The sequence below is a fragment of the Typopeltis vanoorti genome, chromosome 12 (genome assembly GCF_054136105.1).
Source record: "Typopeltis vanoorti isolate ZY-2024b chromosome 12, IOZ_Tvanoo_1.0, whole genome shotgun sequence".
NCBI classification, from domain to species: domain Eukaryota; kingdom Metazoa; phylum Arthropoda; class Arachnida; order Uropygi; family Thelyphonidae; genus Typopeltis; species Typopeltis vanoorti.
This window is the reverse complement of record NC_143560.1, coordinates 77,450,532-77,465,208: the sequence shown is the minus strand read 5'-3', so window position 1 is coordinate 77,465,208 and position 14,677 is coordinate 77,450,532. Positions and strand designations below refer to the sequence as shown.

At 34.6% G+C, this 14,677-nt stretch overlaps 1 protein-coding gene across 1 annotated transcript in view; it reads left to right on the top strand.

The window, feature by feature from the left end:
* LOC150100909 (protein MTSS 1-like) overlaps positions 1 to 14,677 on the top strand; it is a 499,461-nt gene that overhangs the window by 353,039 nt on the left and 131,745 nt on the right. The gene's annotated exons all lie outside the window — the stretch shown is intronic.

The window sequence follows — 14,677 nt, the reverse complement described above, 5'->3', positions numbered from 1 at the left end:
TTGTATAAGGCCGTGATTAGGCTACATATGCACTAGTGTTCACAGATTTGGTCACCTGGTTTTCAAAAGGAAGAGATTGGAAAGGGTCCAGAGGTGAGCAGCTAAGGTAATTTCTGTCTCTGGAATGTTGAATATGAAGAAAGGTTGAGAAGATGCAATTTTGAGAACCTGTGGATCAGAGGAAGAGAGATGATATGATAGACATACAATTTGGTAAGGGATTGTTATCAGATTAACATTGAAGATGTTTTTCATAAATTGGTGGGAGATTTTGGAAGAACAAGAGGTTGTCTCTGGAAGCTGTAAGGAGGGTGTGAGCAAGGGAGTAAGAAGCAGTTTTCTTGCATGCAAGTTTTCTTGTGAATGATTGGAATACACTTCCTAGAAGTGTAGTGTCTGCAGAAAATTTGAATTGTTTAAGGTATATGGTATGATATGAGCTGTGTATATGAATAAGGGACTTTCCTTAATGGTCTTGAAATAATAATAATGATATTAATGCAAAACACTTCCTTTCAGAAGTGTATAATGTCATGCATTAAGGGAACATTCACTACCCAAACTGGTTTTTACTTGAAGGAAGTGTGCTTTGCATTATGGGATAATAAGACAATTGGTGTGATATAATCAACCATTGTACACAAGTAGCCTTGTCATGAAAGATACTTAGCATGCAAAGTTTGTTTGCACACACACTTGAATAAGAATACAAGAATATAATTTTTCTTCCTCTTTCTTTCTTATTCCAAAAGAATATATCTGACCTCTCTATTTTAAAACAACAGAAAGCAGTTTTCCACTCTGAATTAATTTCCTCTTCAGTGTCCAGAATAATAAATTTTCTTGTAGTCTTGAGCTTTAAAAATATAGCTTATTTGTACACAGGCTTACTGAAAAAAAAAAATTCTAATATTTTCAATCAACTGTTTTGGATAGTCAGTTTTGCAGTGTTCATCATCTAATGATGATGTATTTTTTTCCTAACAAAGTAGCAGTGCACTGTTATGCCACTGGTCCTGTATATATTTTACTAGTTTTTTTGTTTCCTTTTATTCTTTAATTTTAGTTTTCATAATTTTAGATTCTAAATCTATATTTCATTCCACTCATCATCTTCCTTGTTTACATTTATATTCAGGTTTCATTTTTGGCTATTCAATGTATGTATCTAAATTCACATAACAGAGCTTCATTCTGAACACCTTTCTCATATTGTATGTTTCAACTCATCGAGTTCATCTCTAAATATTGTCATCCCTACTTTCTGAAATTCCACTACCAGGTATGTTCTTTTAAATACTCTTAATATAATCTAAATTTTATATTAAATGTAAACTGAATTGGTAAGAGAGATAGCTCCATAGTAAGGATGGAAACAGGAAACTATTATTACACAACACCTCCAGGGTCCAAAGACTCATTGAGGGAGGGCACCTGCTCTACAACTCTCTGTCTCCACCACTCCACTAACCATAACTACCTTCATCTACACCAGTGCCATCTACCACCGACCACCACCACTATTTTCACAGACAATCGCCAACATCCATGCCCACGGCAGGATTCGAACCTGCAGCCTTTTGGCTGGAGAGCAGATACGCTAGCCACTCAGCCAACCAGGCTGGCTAAATATCATTACTATTGTTACAGGAGTAACATGAAACTGTAGTTTCATTAAAATTTCTGGATTTTGATAATTTCTTTTATCTTTGTCATTAAAGAAAATGGTTCATATCATGTGATTCTTCTATTGTATTTTTCTTTTGTGAACTTATACACCATGAATGTACTGTTTATATGGTTCTGTCAACAGGAATAACATTCATAAAGTATGTTCCAAAAAGTTCATAACAAAACTTCTCTGCTTTCCTGCTTTAAATGTTCAGTCACTCTGATTTTTTTAGAAGTACCTTATTTCTTTTTCTTTCTTTTTTTGTTGCAACTGCAGTAAACTTATTTCTCCATATGTGACTTCAAAAATTTATTTTCTAACAAAACAATCTTTTTACTCCACCTTGATCTCTATATTTTCTCCTTTCTGTTCTGTTGCCCTTTGCAACCTTGTTCCTTTTTTATCTTCCAATATTAAGATGTTTACATCTTCACATGTCTGTGCCAATGATTCAGAGTATACAAATAAATAACGGAAAAACTCACGTAGAAATATTATTTAATAGTATAATTTTCGCCTGTGTGTCACAGGCATCTTCAGTACAATTAGGCACAAAAATTAAACACTAACTGACAATTCCAAAAAGCGCCACCTAAGTAGCTGGTGTAAGATAACTAAAAAGGTCAATAACTTTCCTGAAAAAAAAAAAAAAAAAAATTAATACAATAAAAAGTTAGGAAAGATTAGCTGATTTGTAAAGTACTATCTCCCATAAAGGGGATAGACGTAAGCCGTCGGATCTGTTTAAGTTAGGAGAATGAAGTAGAGTTTCACATGCTTCTTTATAAAGGCGTTCCATGAGAAACTGACTTTTGTGAAGAACTCTTGTCTTTCTCCAATGAACTCTGTGTCTAGTGAAGATGGCATGTTCTGCAAGTCCAGACTTTTCAGGTTTAAAGTATTCAATATAAGATTGGTGTTCTTCTAGCCGAATGGAGGCAGATCTTCCCGTTTGTCCGAAATAACATAATCCACAAGAGCACGGAATCTGGTAGACACCTGGATGATTAAGATGTGGAAGCTTGTCCTTTGGAGAAGCGAGAAAGGTGGAGATTTTTCTAAACGGTCGAAAGGCAACAAAAATATTCAGTGGTTTTAAAATTTTTGCTATACGTTCACTGATGCCTTGTATATAAGGGATGGTAATGCGCGTTATTTCCTCTGTGTTTGAAGAGGGAGACATATTAAATCTACTCAAAGTTCTTTTAATGAAGCAATTCTTATAGCCATTAGATAGAAAGGAAGAAGTTATATATCGTATTTCTTTCTGTAAAAGATCGTCTGTAGAACAAAAGGAGTGGGCCCGATGAACCAGTGTTTTAATAGTTCCTGCCTTTTGACTGGGATGGTGATGAGATTCCGCATGGATATAGTGGCCTGTATGAGTCTTCTTTCTATAAACTGAGAAATGTAGGTTACCATGTGGTTGGCGAAGAATTAGAAGATCTAAAAAGGCTAACTGCTTATTTGATTCTACTTCTAGGGTAAACTTGATCCTAGGATGAAATGCGTTTAACTTATTGAGAAATTGTTGAAGTTCATCAGAAGAGCCATTCCATACAGCAAAAATGTCATCGACATATCTGAACCAATGAGTAGGTCTGGGAGAAATATTGTCAAAGATACGTTGTTCAAAATGTTCCATAAAGAAATTAGAGATAGCAGGAGAGAGAGGATTACCCATTGCTGTTCCTTCAATTTGTTGATACAACTTATTTTTAAAAGAAAAATAACCAGAATTTATTACAAAATCAAATAAGTTTACAATGTCTGAAGGAAATTCCTGTTGTAGTAATTCAATACTTTCCGAAAGAGGCACATTTGTAAATAAAGAAACAACATCTAAACTGATCATGATATCAGAAACGTCCAAATGAAGATCTGAAATTTTATTTTTAAAATCCAAAGTATTTTTTATATAAGTATCAGTTCTTCTAGTTGAAGAGGAGAGTAAATTAGATAAAAATTTTGAGATTTTGTAAGTTGGGCAACCTATACAATCTACGACTGGTCTTAACGGAATGCCTGGTTTATGAACTTTTGGAAGACCATACAATCTAGGTGGACGACCGAAGAAGGTTTTAAGTTTTTTTTTTTTTTTTTTTTTTTTTAGGAAAGTTATTGACCTTTTTAGTTATCTTTCACCAGCTACTTAGGTGGCGCTTTTTGGAATTGTCAGTTAGTGTTTAATTTTTGTGCCTAATTGTACTACTGAAGATGCCTGTGACACACAGGCGAAAATTATACTATTAAATAATATTTCTATGTGAGTTTTTCCGTTATTTATTTGTATAGTTATGTCTACTCACGGTTTACCTCTTTAAAAACTTATTGCTAGACTTCACGGAGAGTCTATTTCCAGACAATCTGCTAGATACGGTAAAGTATTGATAAAAAAGGCGAAATGCATTAACAGATTAATATTCCTTAAACGATGTAAGATGGCCCAGGTTATTCCAACCTGTTGTAAAATAAAAGAAGTTTTTAGGTCCCCAAAAGCTCATCGGATCTACTTCAAAGCTAGTAAATCTCTTTTAAATATTCAGCTACACGAAGCTAAAAAATCTCTTGCCATCTTAAATAGAGAAATTATGGATATAAAAATTGCTCTGGAATCTAATTTAACTGTTGAAACTTTTACTACTGTAATGCGCATATCTTCGAGTTCTTACTTAAAGGTTTTCAATGATTCTCGTGACAAGCTGAAACGCAAATTTGAATCACTAGTCAGCTTACCTAGATCCAGTAATAATACTATTGATATAGATAAAGTAGTCATAAATGTTTCCGGACGTCCACTAACAGACTGTGAACGTTTTGTTTTATCAAAAGGATATGATTTCGCTGTTACGCCGAATAAAGTGCCTATTATGGATTTTTTTCATAACATAGACAGGGGTATTCGATCCTTACCCCAAAAAACAGCCAACAGATTACGTTTTGAATGTGCACAAATTCTTTTTCATACCAAGCCTCCTCGTGCTAATCTTTCTTACTCTGAATTTAAAGCATTGAAATCACTGAAGAATAACAATAATTTAATAATTACGAAAGCTGATAAGGGGAAGGCTGTAGTGATTCAAGATAGGAAGGAATATGAGAGAAAAATGTCTCTTTTACTTCGCGACTATTCAACTTATAGGCCTCTTACATCGGATCCTACCCGGAGTCAATTGAAGAGACTTAATTCTCTTATAGATAATGTATCTACATGGAATGAAGATCAAAAGAAAAAACTTAAAACCTTCTTCGGTCGTCCACCTAGATTGTATGGTCTTCCAAAAGTTCATAAACCAGGCATTCCGTTAAGACCAGTCGTAGATTGTATAGGTTGCCCAACTTACAAAATCTCAAAATTTTTATCTAATTTACTCTCCTCTTCAACTAGAAGAACTGATACTTATATAAAAAATACTTTGGATTTTAAAAATAAAATTTCAGATCTTCATTTGGACGTTTCTGATATCATGATCAGTTTAGATGTTGTTTCTTTATTTACAAATGTGCCTCTTTCGGAAAGTATTGAATTACTACAACAGGAATTTCCTTCAGACATTGTAAACTTATTTGATTTTGTAATAAATTCTGGTTATTTTTCTTTTAAAAATAAGTTGTATCAACAAATTGAAGGAACAGCAATGGGTAATCCTCTCTCTCCTGCTATCTCTAATTTCTTTATGGAACATTTTGAACAACGTATCTTTGACAATATTTCTCCCAGACCTACTCATTGGTTCAGATATGTCGATGACATTTTTGCTGTATGGAATGGCTCTTCTGATGAACTTCAACAATTTCTCAATAAGTTAAATGCATTTCATCCTAGGATCAAGTTTACCCTAGAAGTAGAATCAAATAAGCAGTTAGCCTTTTTAGATCTTCTAATTCTTCGCCAACCAGATGGTAACCTACATTTCTCAGTTTATAGAAAGAAGACTCATACAGCCACTATATCCATGCGGAATCTCATCACCATCCCAGTCAAAAGGCAGGAACTATTAAAACACTGGTTCATCGGGCCCACTCCTTTTGTTCTACAGACGATCTTTTACAGAAAGAAATACGATATATAACTTCTTCCTTTCTATCTAATGGCTATAAGAATTGCTTCATTAAAAGAACTTTGAGTAGATTTAATATGTCTCCCTCTTCAAACACAGAGGAAATGACGCGCATTACCATCCCTTATATACAAGGCATCAGTGAACGTATAGCAAAAATTTTAAAACCACTGAATATTTTTGTTGCCTTTCGACCGTTTAGAAAAATCTCCACCTTTCTCGCTTCTCCAAAGGACAAGCTTCCACATCTTAATCATCCAGGTGTCTACCAGATTCCGTGCTCTTGTGGATTATGTTATTTCGGACAAACGGGAAGATCTGCCTCCATTCGGCTAGAAGAACACCAATCTTATATTGAATACTTTAAACCTGAAAAGTCTGGACTTGCAGAACATGCCATCTTCACTAGACACAGAGTTCATTGGAGAAAGACAAGAGTTCTTCACAAAAGTCAGTTTCTCATGGAACGCCTTTATAAAGAAGCATGTGAAACTCTACTTCATTCTCCTAACTTAAACAGATCCGACAGCTTACGTCTATCCCCTTTATGGGAGATAGTACTTTACAAATCAGCTAATCTTTCCTAACTTTTTATTGTATTAATTTTTTTTTTTTTTTTTTTTTTTTTTTAGGAAAGTTATTGACCTTTTTAGTTATCTTACACCAGCTACTTAGGTGGCGCTTTTTGGAATTGTCAGTTAGTGTTTAATTTTTGTGCCTAATTGTACTGAAGATGCCTGTGACACACAGGCGAAAATTATACTATTAAATAATATTTCTACGTGAGTTTTTCCGTTATTTATTTCTATAGTTATGTCTACTCACGGTTTACCTCTTTTAAAACTTAATGATTCAGAGAGACCAATTATGAAGCAGAATCTTCATGTATGCTCAGAAACAGCTTCTAGCTGCTATTATGTTTCTGTGGCATAAGTAAAGAACATGGTATTCAAACATTTCCACTTTTTTTGTAAACAGTAAATTCTTCATCGATTTTTGCTAACTTGCATTTATTAGATTTGTTACTGTTTCATACATAAATAAAGCGAATGAAATCATCTCATCTGTTTATATTTTTAATGCCAAAACTACAATTAAAACAGCAAGATCATGCAATCACATTTATTGTAACATAACTCTTTTTTATTAAAAGAAACTTCTTTTTACATATAAAAATAAACATCAGGCTTTTGTAAGAATTCATGCAAAGAAATTTTATGAAATAAAAATATGAAATCCAAGCATTTTTATCTTTGGTATGTTTGAAGCTGCATTCTGTATGATATTGATCAGAAACTGGTCAATATCATACAGATATTGACCTGCTTACAGTGAAATGGAAGAATAACGGTGGTAGTTGAATAGAACAGTACCCATGAAAATAGCAAACGGCAACAGAACATCTTATAAAAGTGATTGGAAGGAGTCTGGAAGAGCAATGGAGAGGAGTCATCTCTTTCTTTCTCACCAGTGAGAGCATTTCAGACTGAGGTTCTCTCATTGATTGGGAAATCTGAAGAGAGAGAAAACCACCTCTCACACATGACAAATAACCAGAGAAGAAATTGGAACCTAGTTGTAATGATGTAATGGTGGAAAGCAGATTCAATAAGCCAGGCTCAGTTGTCTGAAAATGCTAAGAGTGATCATTCAAGTTTCTCCAAATCTTTTAATGACTTTTGTCTCCAAAAATGAGTATTGTTTACATACTCTGGAGCATAAGTGAAATCCATGTTGGTGTTCACTAATTAATTACTGAGCTTTCAGGTGATGACAGAGTTGACTGTTGATGAATGACATTTTCCGTTAATTTTGAAAGAATTGAGGCAAAAGCACTGGACAATAGTCTAATTGATGACATTTACTTCTTTTTTTTGGGGGGGGGGGGGATGCATTTTAATAAAGGAATGCTATTGTATACTACCAGATAGATGTCAGATGTGCATTTCTTCAATAACATTTTGTTTTATTCCAAAATTATTATCCACAAACTGAAAATGTTTTATATTATACAAAGGAATTTCATTCCATTGTAGGTCGGTTGAATTCACATTTCCAAGTATTTCATCTTAGGAAGAATTATTAGTCAAATGCAGATTTCTTATAACATCATCAATTGTTTGTTCTACAGAATGAGCAGCAGTAAACTGAGATGTACCAGGAGTGAAAACTTCGGTATTACCAGTTGTAGATACTTTTATTCTCTTTCAGGCAATGAGAGAATCAGAATCTGAAGACACAGAACTAAGATCACTTCCGTTGTAACTTTCCGACGAATATTCGTATGGTTCGTCATCAGATAGCACTTTATTTATCAAGGCTTCTAAATGATGTTGCTCTGTTGCTCTTTTTCGTAGTCTCCCATATTAGGGCAATTTATAACAATATTTATCACTATAACAAATTTATTCCACCGGACAAAACACTGAACGCATATAACTGTTCATGCGCATCATAAATATGCAAGTTTGACCTTGTGTGAAATGCGAATCATGTGTGCACCACTCAGCCCAGTCAGTAAAAAAATTCTTCTCAGGCCGCGCGGTGCACACGTGATTCGCACTTAAAAAATCTATTTAGCTGCATGAAATAGATAAAAAAAAAAATCATAAAATATGATTATTTTATGTTATTTTCAGCAAATTGTAAAACAAAAAGAAGTTGGCCCGGGTATCACAAAATGTTTTAACATTATGGTGGTCAACATGTTAAATATCCCTTTGTCAGTGCCCAAGTAGCATTTACCTTTTTCCCACTAACTCCTTATGCTATGCTTCAGCTGCAAGCTATTTCTAAGTTTTTTATAATCACTGACATTGTAGTTCCACATATATTCTTTACTCACAAAAGTCTTCATATAGCTATCCAGAAACCAGGTGATCAGTTCATGATCATTCTTCTCTACTGAGTATGAATATGAAAAGAAACTGGCTCTGCATGTTTTTACTTGCAGCATATCAATAGAATTCTATCGATATGCTGCAAGTAAAAGAAAGAATGAATATGAAAGAATAACTCTTCAAAATGCAGATGGAGTGAGGATTACAAACACAGAAGGGGTTGTTCAGCTAATGAGTGACCATTTTGGTAAAAGCTATCAACCTGGTGTACATGACATTGAGCTCACTACTACCTCTTCACTGGATGAAGAAACTCAGGTCTATGAGGACAAGGTATTAGAGGTGTTGCTCAAACTGAATAAGAATTCAGCAGTAGGGACTCATGGGATATCAACACCTGTGCTAAAAGAGTGTTCAGCTGAACTGGCTATTCCTTTGACCAGGCTGTTTAATATAAGTTTCAGAACACTGAAAATTCCACAGGAATGGAAAGAATGTATGTTAATTCCATTGCACAAGGGTAGTGCAAAGACTAGTGTATCCAACTGTCAACCAATCAGTATCTCAGGAGTGGTAGTGAAGATTTTGGAGAAATTGGTTAGGGTTTGCATTCAGAAATGGGTTGACAGTGAATCTCTACTTTGCAATGAGCAACATGGGTTTACTAAGGAAGGTCATGTTTTAGTAACTTGCTCACATTCAATAACAATGTTACCATTGAACTAGACAAGGGGGAATGGATACACCATGATACTTTTGGATTTTGCTAAGGCTTTTGACAGAATACAGCATAGTAGACTGTTGTGCAAATTGGAGAATATGGGTTTAGGTTATAGAATATTAGCATGGATAAGAGGATGGCTGACTGACAGGTATCAAAAAGTGGTATACAGGAGATGTGAGTCTGCAAGATTTAAGGAAAACAGTGGTGTACCATAAGGATCGGTGCTTGGTCCACTGTTATTCAATCTGTACATTAATGATACTGGGAAAGATTTAACAAGCAAATAGCTGTATGATGCAAAGATAGGCAGGGTAATCAGGAATGCTGCTGATATGCATTACTTGCAGAATGATTTGAATAGGCTGGAATTGTGGGCATGGGAAAATGAATGTCAGTAAATGTAGTCATTCACTTCGTCATAATTAGCTATCCAATGTTGTATTATATTGGTGAGATTATGCTAGAAGAAACTGATGAGGCTAGGGATCTTGGAGTATTAGTGGAGGGGAAGTTGAAATTCAGGAGCCATGTAGCAAAGTTTGCAAATACAACTCAAAAGATGATTGCAATGCTGAAACGAACTTTGACATGTAAAGATAAGGATGTCATTTTGCCTCTTTTCAGGGCCTTGATAAGACCTCACTTGGACTATTGTGCACTGGTCTCCTGGTTTCTGTCGATTCTGATATAGTGGAGAGAGCACAAAGGGAAGTGTTAAAATTATATTAGGATTGTGGAATACTGGTTATGATGACAGATTGAGAATTTGTAGACTGCAGAGACTAGGAAACAGGAGAAAGAGGGATGATATGATTGAGACTTACAAACTTCTGAAAGGATCATACAAGATTTCAATTGATGGAATTTTTCAATTTATGGAGGGTTGGGAAAGGCCAAGAGGACATCCTTGGAAGCTAAGAATTGAATGCCCCTAAGAAGGGGATGAGGGTAGATTTTTTCTGTCATAGGGTGGTGCGTGATTGGAATGGATTGCCATCAGATGTTGTGGGTGCAAGCATTATGAATGAATTCGAGAATAAGTATGATAGCTGGTGCATATAGCATGTGGCCTCCATTGATGAGTCTCTGACTCCCTGGAGGGCTCTCTTAATAATAATAATTATTATTATGTGGAATAATTCCTACTATTATCATCAGCACCCCCCCTTCTTGTCCTTTCTATCCTCGTAAAAAAACACTGTCCTTATATAACTAAAAATGGGTGTATAGGTCTTAATTACTTATTTAATTAAACCTAGTAATTTTGCGCATATGCCAATGGCTTCATCTGGGTTAGGAAGAACAAACAAATATACAATTAGCAGTAAATATGAATCATTACCAAACTAAAAACCAAATATGTAGGAACCATTACACAAAAATAAAAGTAAAAACAGAACGCTTGAACTGTGGAAGCTGGCACAGGTCAGTCATTATCCAGCAGGTGTACACGATAGTTTGCATAAAAATTAAAATCCAATGTGTTGAAAGATCTAATAAATGACTTCCAAATTTAACATTAAATGATTCTTTGGTTTCTGTTGAGAGTTCCTTGTGAGTGGATTACCATCATAAGGCATGGATCTCTTATCCCATTCGGTACTGTGGTGAGTGTGGGAGAAAAGGAATTCCAGGCCTAAGCTGTCTTCTCTATTGTTATTGACATATCCAATATGCTCCTTTTGCCTTATTTCTAAACTTCTAGATGTTTGCACTATGTAAGTAAGGCCATAAGAACATGAAATATTGTAAACTCCTCGATGTTTGTTAAAAGGGTTGTGGTCTTTAGATTTTTAGAGAAAGTTTGCCAATGAAAGCGATGGAAACCGAGACTCTGTAGTGAATGTCATGGATCTGTTGTGGAGAGGGAGTAGAGAATAGTATTCTTTATGCCATTTTTTTAGAATATCCATTACTGACCAATAGTTGGAGAAGTGAATGTAATTCTTCTTCTTTTAGTGTTCTCTTAATAATAGAGATCTTCCTCTTTTTCGGCATATGTACAATACCTAATTTTTGGGATATATGGTGTAACAAAGGGAAATGTAGATAATGACCTATATGAGTGGGCTTACGGTGTACGTTAAGAGAGAGAGATGCCTCCTTCTGCTTTTTTTCGAAATTAGAATGTCTAGGAAAGGTAATTTTCCTTCATTTTCAAGTTCTAAAGTGAATTTGATTTTATGATGGAAGGAGTTAATGGATGAAAGAAAATCATGTAATTCAGGCCACACTGTTTCCACTCAGCGTAACTCAGCCACAGTATTATAAATATATCATCTATGTATCTCCACCAAAGTAATGGTTTAGGATTTGTAGATGACAAGACATCGTTTTCAAAGTTTCCATGAATAAGTCAACAAATTGGGGTGATAGAGGGCTTCCCATTGCAAAGCCAGATAGTTTTTTGTAAATTTTCCCATTCCTTCAGAAAAAATTGAGTTGAGAAAGTATCTTGGTAGTTAAGAGATGTCTTGAGGGAACAGATTAACTGTTAGTGCAATAACTTCATCCACAGGAACATTTGCAAACAATAATACAATATCCAGACCAGCTAGAATGTCTGTTGGTGAGATAGAAATTTCTCCTAGTTTTTCTACAAAATGTTTGTGAATTTTTGATGTAAGCATCCACATATCTAATGCTCCTTTCGAAGATTAGCCAGATGTTTAGATAACAAATAAGTAGGTAAGCTAATACCATCTACAATAGGCCGAATAGGAATATTAGTCTGGTGTACCGTGGGTATTCCATATAATCGTGGAGTTAAGGGATGCATAGATTTCAATCTTTTTCTAAAATTTTGGACTTATAATTAATTATATTCAGGATGACAGTTGAATTGCCTTTATCAGCCTTTGGCACTATAATGTATTTGTTCTTCTTCTTTAAATTTGAAAGTGCTCTTTTTTCCTAACGAGCTGATGTTTATTTTAGAAGAACCAGAAGATGAGAGAAGGATTGCAGTTTTCAATCTGATTTCATTTGCAACAGGTTGATGCAGAAAGTAAAGGGACTTTTCTATGTTGCACATAATATCTATTTTAGGGATGCATTCTGGCATGACTGCAGAATTGAATCCTTTCTTTAAAATGCTAGCATCTGCTAATGTCAAGTTATAATTAGAAATGTTAAATACAGTAGACGCTGCTTATTGTGATCTCTTTGGGACAGTCGCTTTTTGATAACAATAACTGGCTGATAACATTAAGCAAAGGATATAAAAAATTGCATAATTTATTTCAACTTATTGTTATGAACATTATTTAATTTAATTTATTGTTATAAGCAACAAACATAAAATTTATTTTAAAAACTTATCTAGTGTTATTTGTTGTATGTTTGAATATAGTAGTTCATGAATAAATTGCTCATACTCGTAATGCCTTTCGAAGTTTGTTGCTTTATGTTTCACACCATAATGACGTATTCATAGAGCTTCTTGCATCTGAGCATTGGTTGGAGGAACTTCTAAAATTTGTTCTTCTATACTTGTGTTAGGTTCACTTTCTTCTACTAGTTTAAAGTTCTCATTTGAAGCAGCTTGACATATTTCCGACACTGTCATTGTAGCCACCACTTCAACGTTGTCATCAATATCCAACCAATTTGAAAATTGTTTTTTAAAATGAGTTTGTTTTTTAAAAAAATCCACCTTTTTTGGAAGCAGTTTTCAATAGTCTTCTCTGAGACTTGCTTCCATGACATTCTACCAAATGCTATGCATCAATAAGGGAAATCTTTTTTGCAATTGCACTTGCATCAGATTGGTCTTTTATATCAAGTTTAGCTATAATTCTTGTACAAACCTCCCTGCGATAATAAGCTTTAAATGCTCGTATGATGCCCTGGTCACATGGTTGAATTAACGATGCGGTGTTTGAAGGCAAGAAGATTACTTTGATGTTGTTTAATGATAAATTGTTTGTGTTTGCAGTGCAGTTGTCTACTAAAAAGTCAATTTTTCGCTTCACTTTAAGATCCCACTTAACTAACCAATTGTTGAAAATGGCATTAGTCACCCAAGCATTTGCATTAGAACAGTAGTCAATAGGCAAACTTTTGATACCTTTAAAACACCAAGGATTTTTACTTTTTCCATAAAACATCAAGGATTTTTACTTTTTCCAATCACTAGGAGCTCACGTTTCTCACCTTTCATATTAGCACAACAAAAAACCATCACTTGCTCTTTGGAAGATTTAAATCCTTGAGTACTTTTATTTTTAAACAAATAAGTATTATTATTATTATTATTATTATTATCTGAGACCTCTAGGGAGCCAAGGACTCATCAATGGAGGCTGTAAATTACGCAATCCAGCTATCATACCTTGCTTTGAATTTATTTACACTAGATGCACTCACTACCCGTAAGGGCAAATTATTCCACTCACTCACTGCTCTCTGGGAGAAAAATCTAGCTCTTAACCCTTTCTTGACTGAGAACAACTTTAACTTCCATGGATGCCCCCGTGTTCTCTCCCTGCTTTCCATATAACGAAACATTTCATCATTTGAAATGCTATAATGCCCATTCAAAAGTTTATAGACCTCTATCATATCACCTCTCTTTCTCCTGTTAACCAGAGTCTGTAATCCACATACTCACAATCTGTCCTCATAATCTAATTCCCATAATCCAGATATAATCTTTGTAACTCTTCTTTACAGCCTTTCCACAGCTTCTTTATCGCCTTGGAACCCAGGAGACCAAATCTGCACACAGTAATCCAAGTGTGGTCTTATCAAAGCCTTATAAAGAGGCAAAATTACTTCCTTATCCTTACATGGCAAGGTTCGCTTTAACATAGCAATTATCCTCTGAGTTGTATTTGCAACATTTGCTATGTATGCACAGGCATTGCACAAAAATGGAGTCCTGTTTCATCTGCATTGTAAATATCTTTTGGAGAATATTCAGCAAGAATTTTTGGCCAGTCTTAATCCATGCATAAGCTGATAAAAAAATCATCACTTTTTTCTTCACCATGAATACGCTTGTATACAATATTCTCTCACTTTCTCCACATGTTAAACTATCCATCAGTTGTGGTGAAAATTTCTTTGCCAATTGTTCTTGCAAGTTCTGCTTTTGGTGCATAAGAGAATCATTAATCGAAGCATTATTTTCCCAAACATTACTAAATCAAATTTTTAATGCTGATTCAACTTGAGTATCCTTACCAGATCGGGCTCTCTTCCAATCCATGTTCTCATTAGCATGAGCCGAAGTTTCAATGTTTGATCTGTTTTTTAAGATCTTATATAAGAGTGGTTGTGAAATTTTTAAATGTAGCCACACTATGTTGACTCATTTTGGGCAACATCACAGCATCCCAAAATTCTTTGTTTTTCTTTAAAAGATAAATCTTTTGTT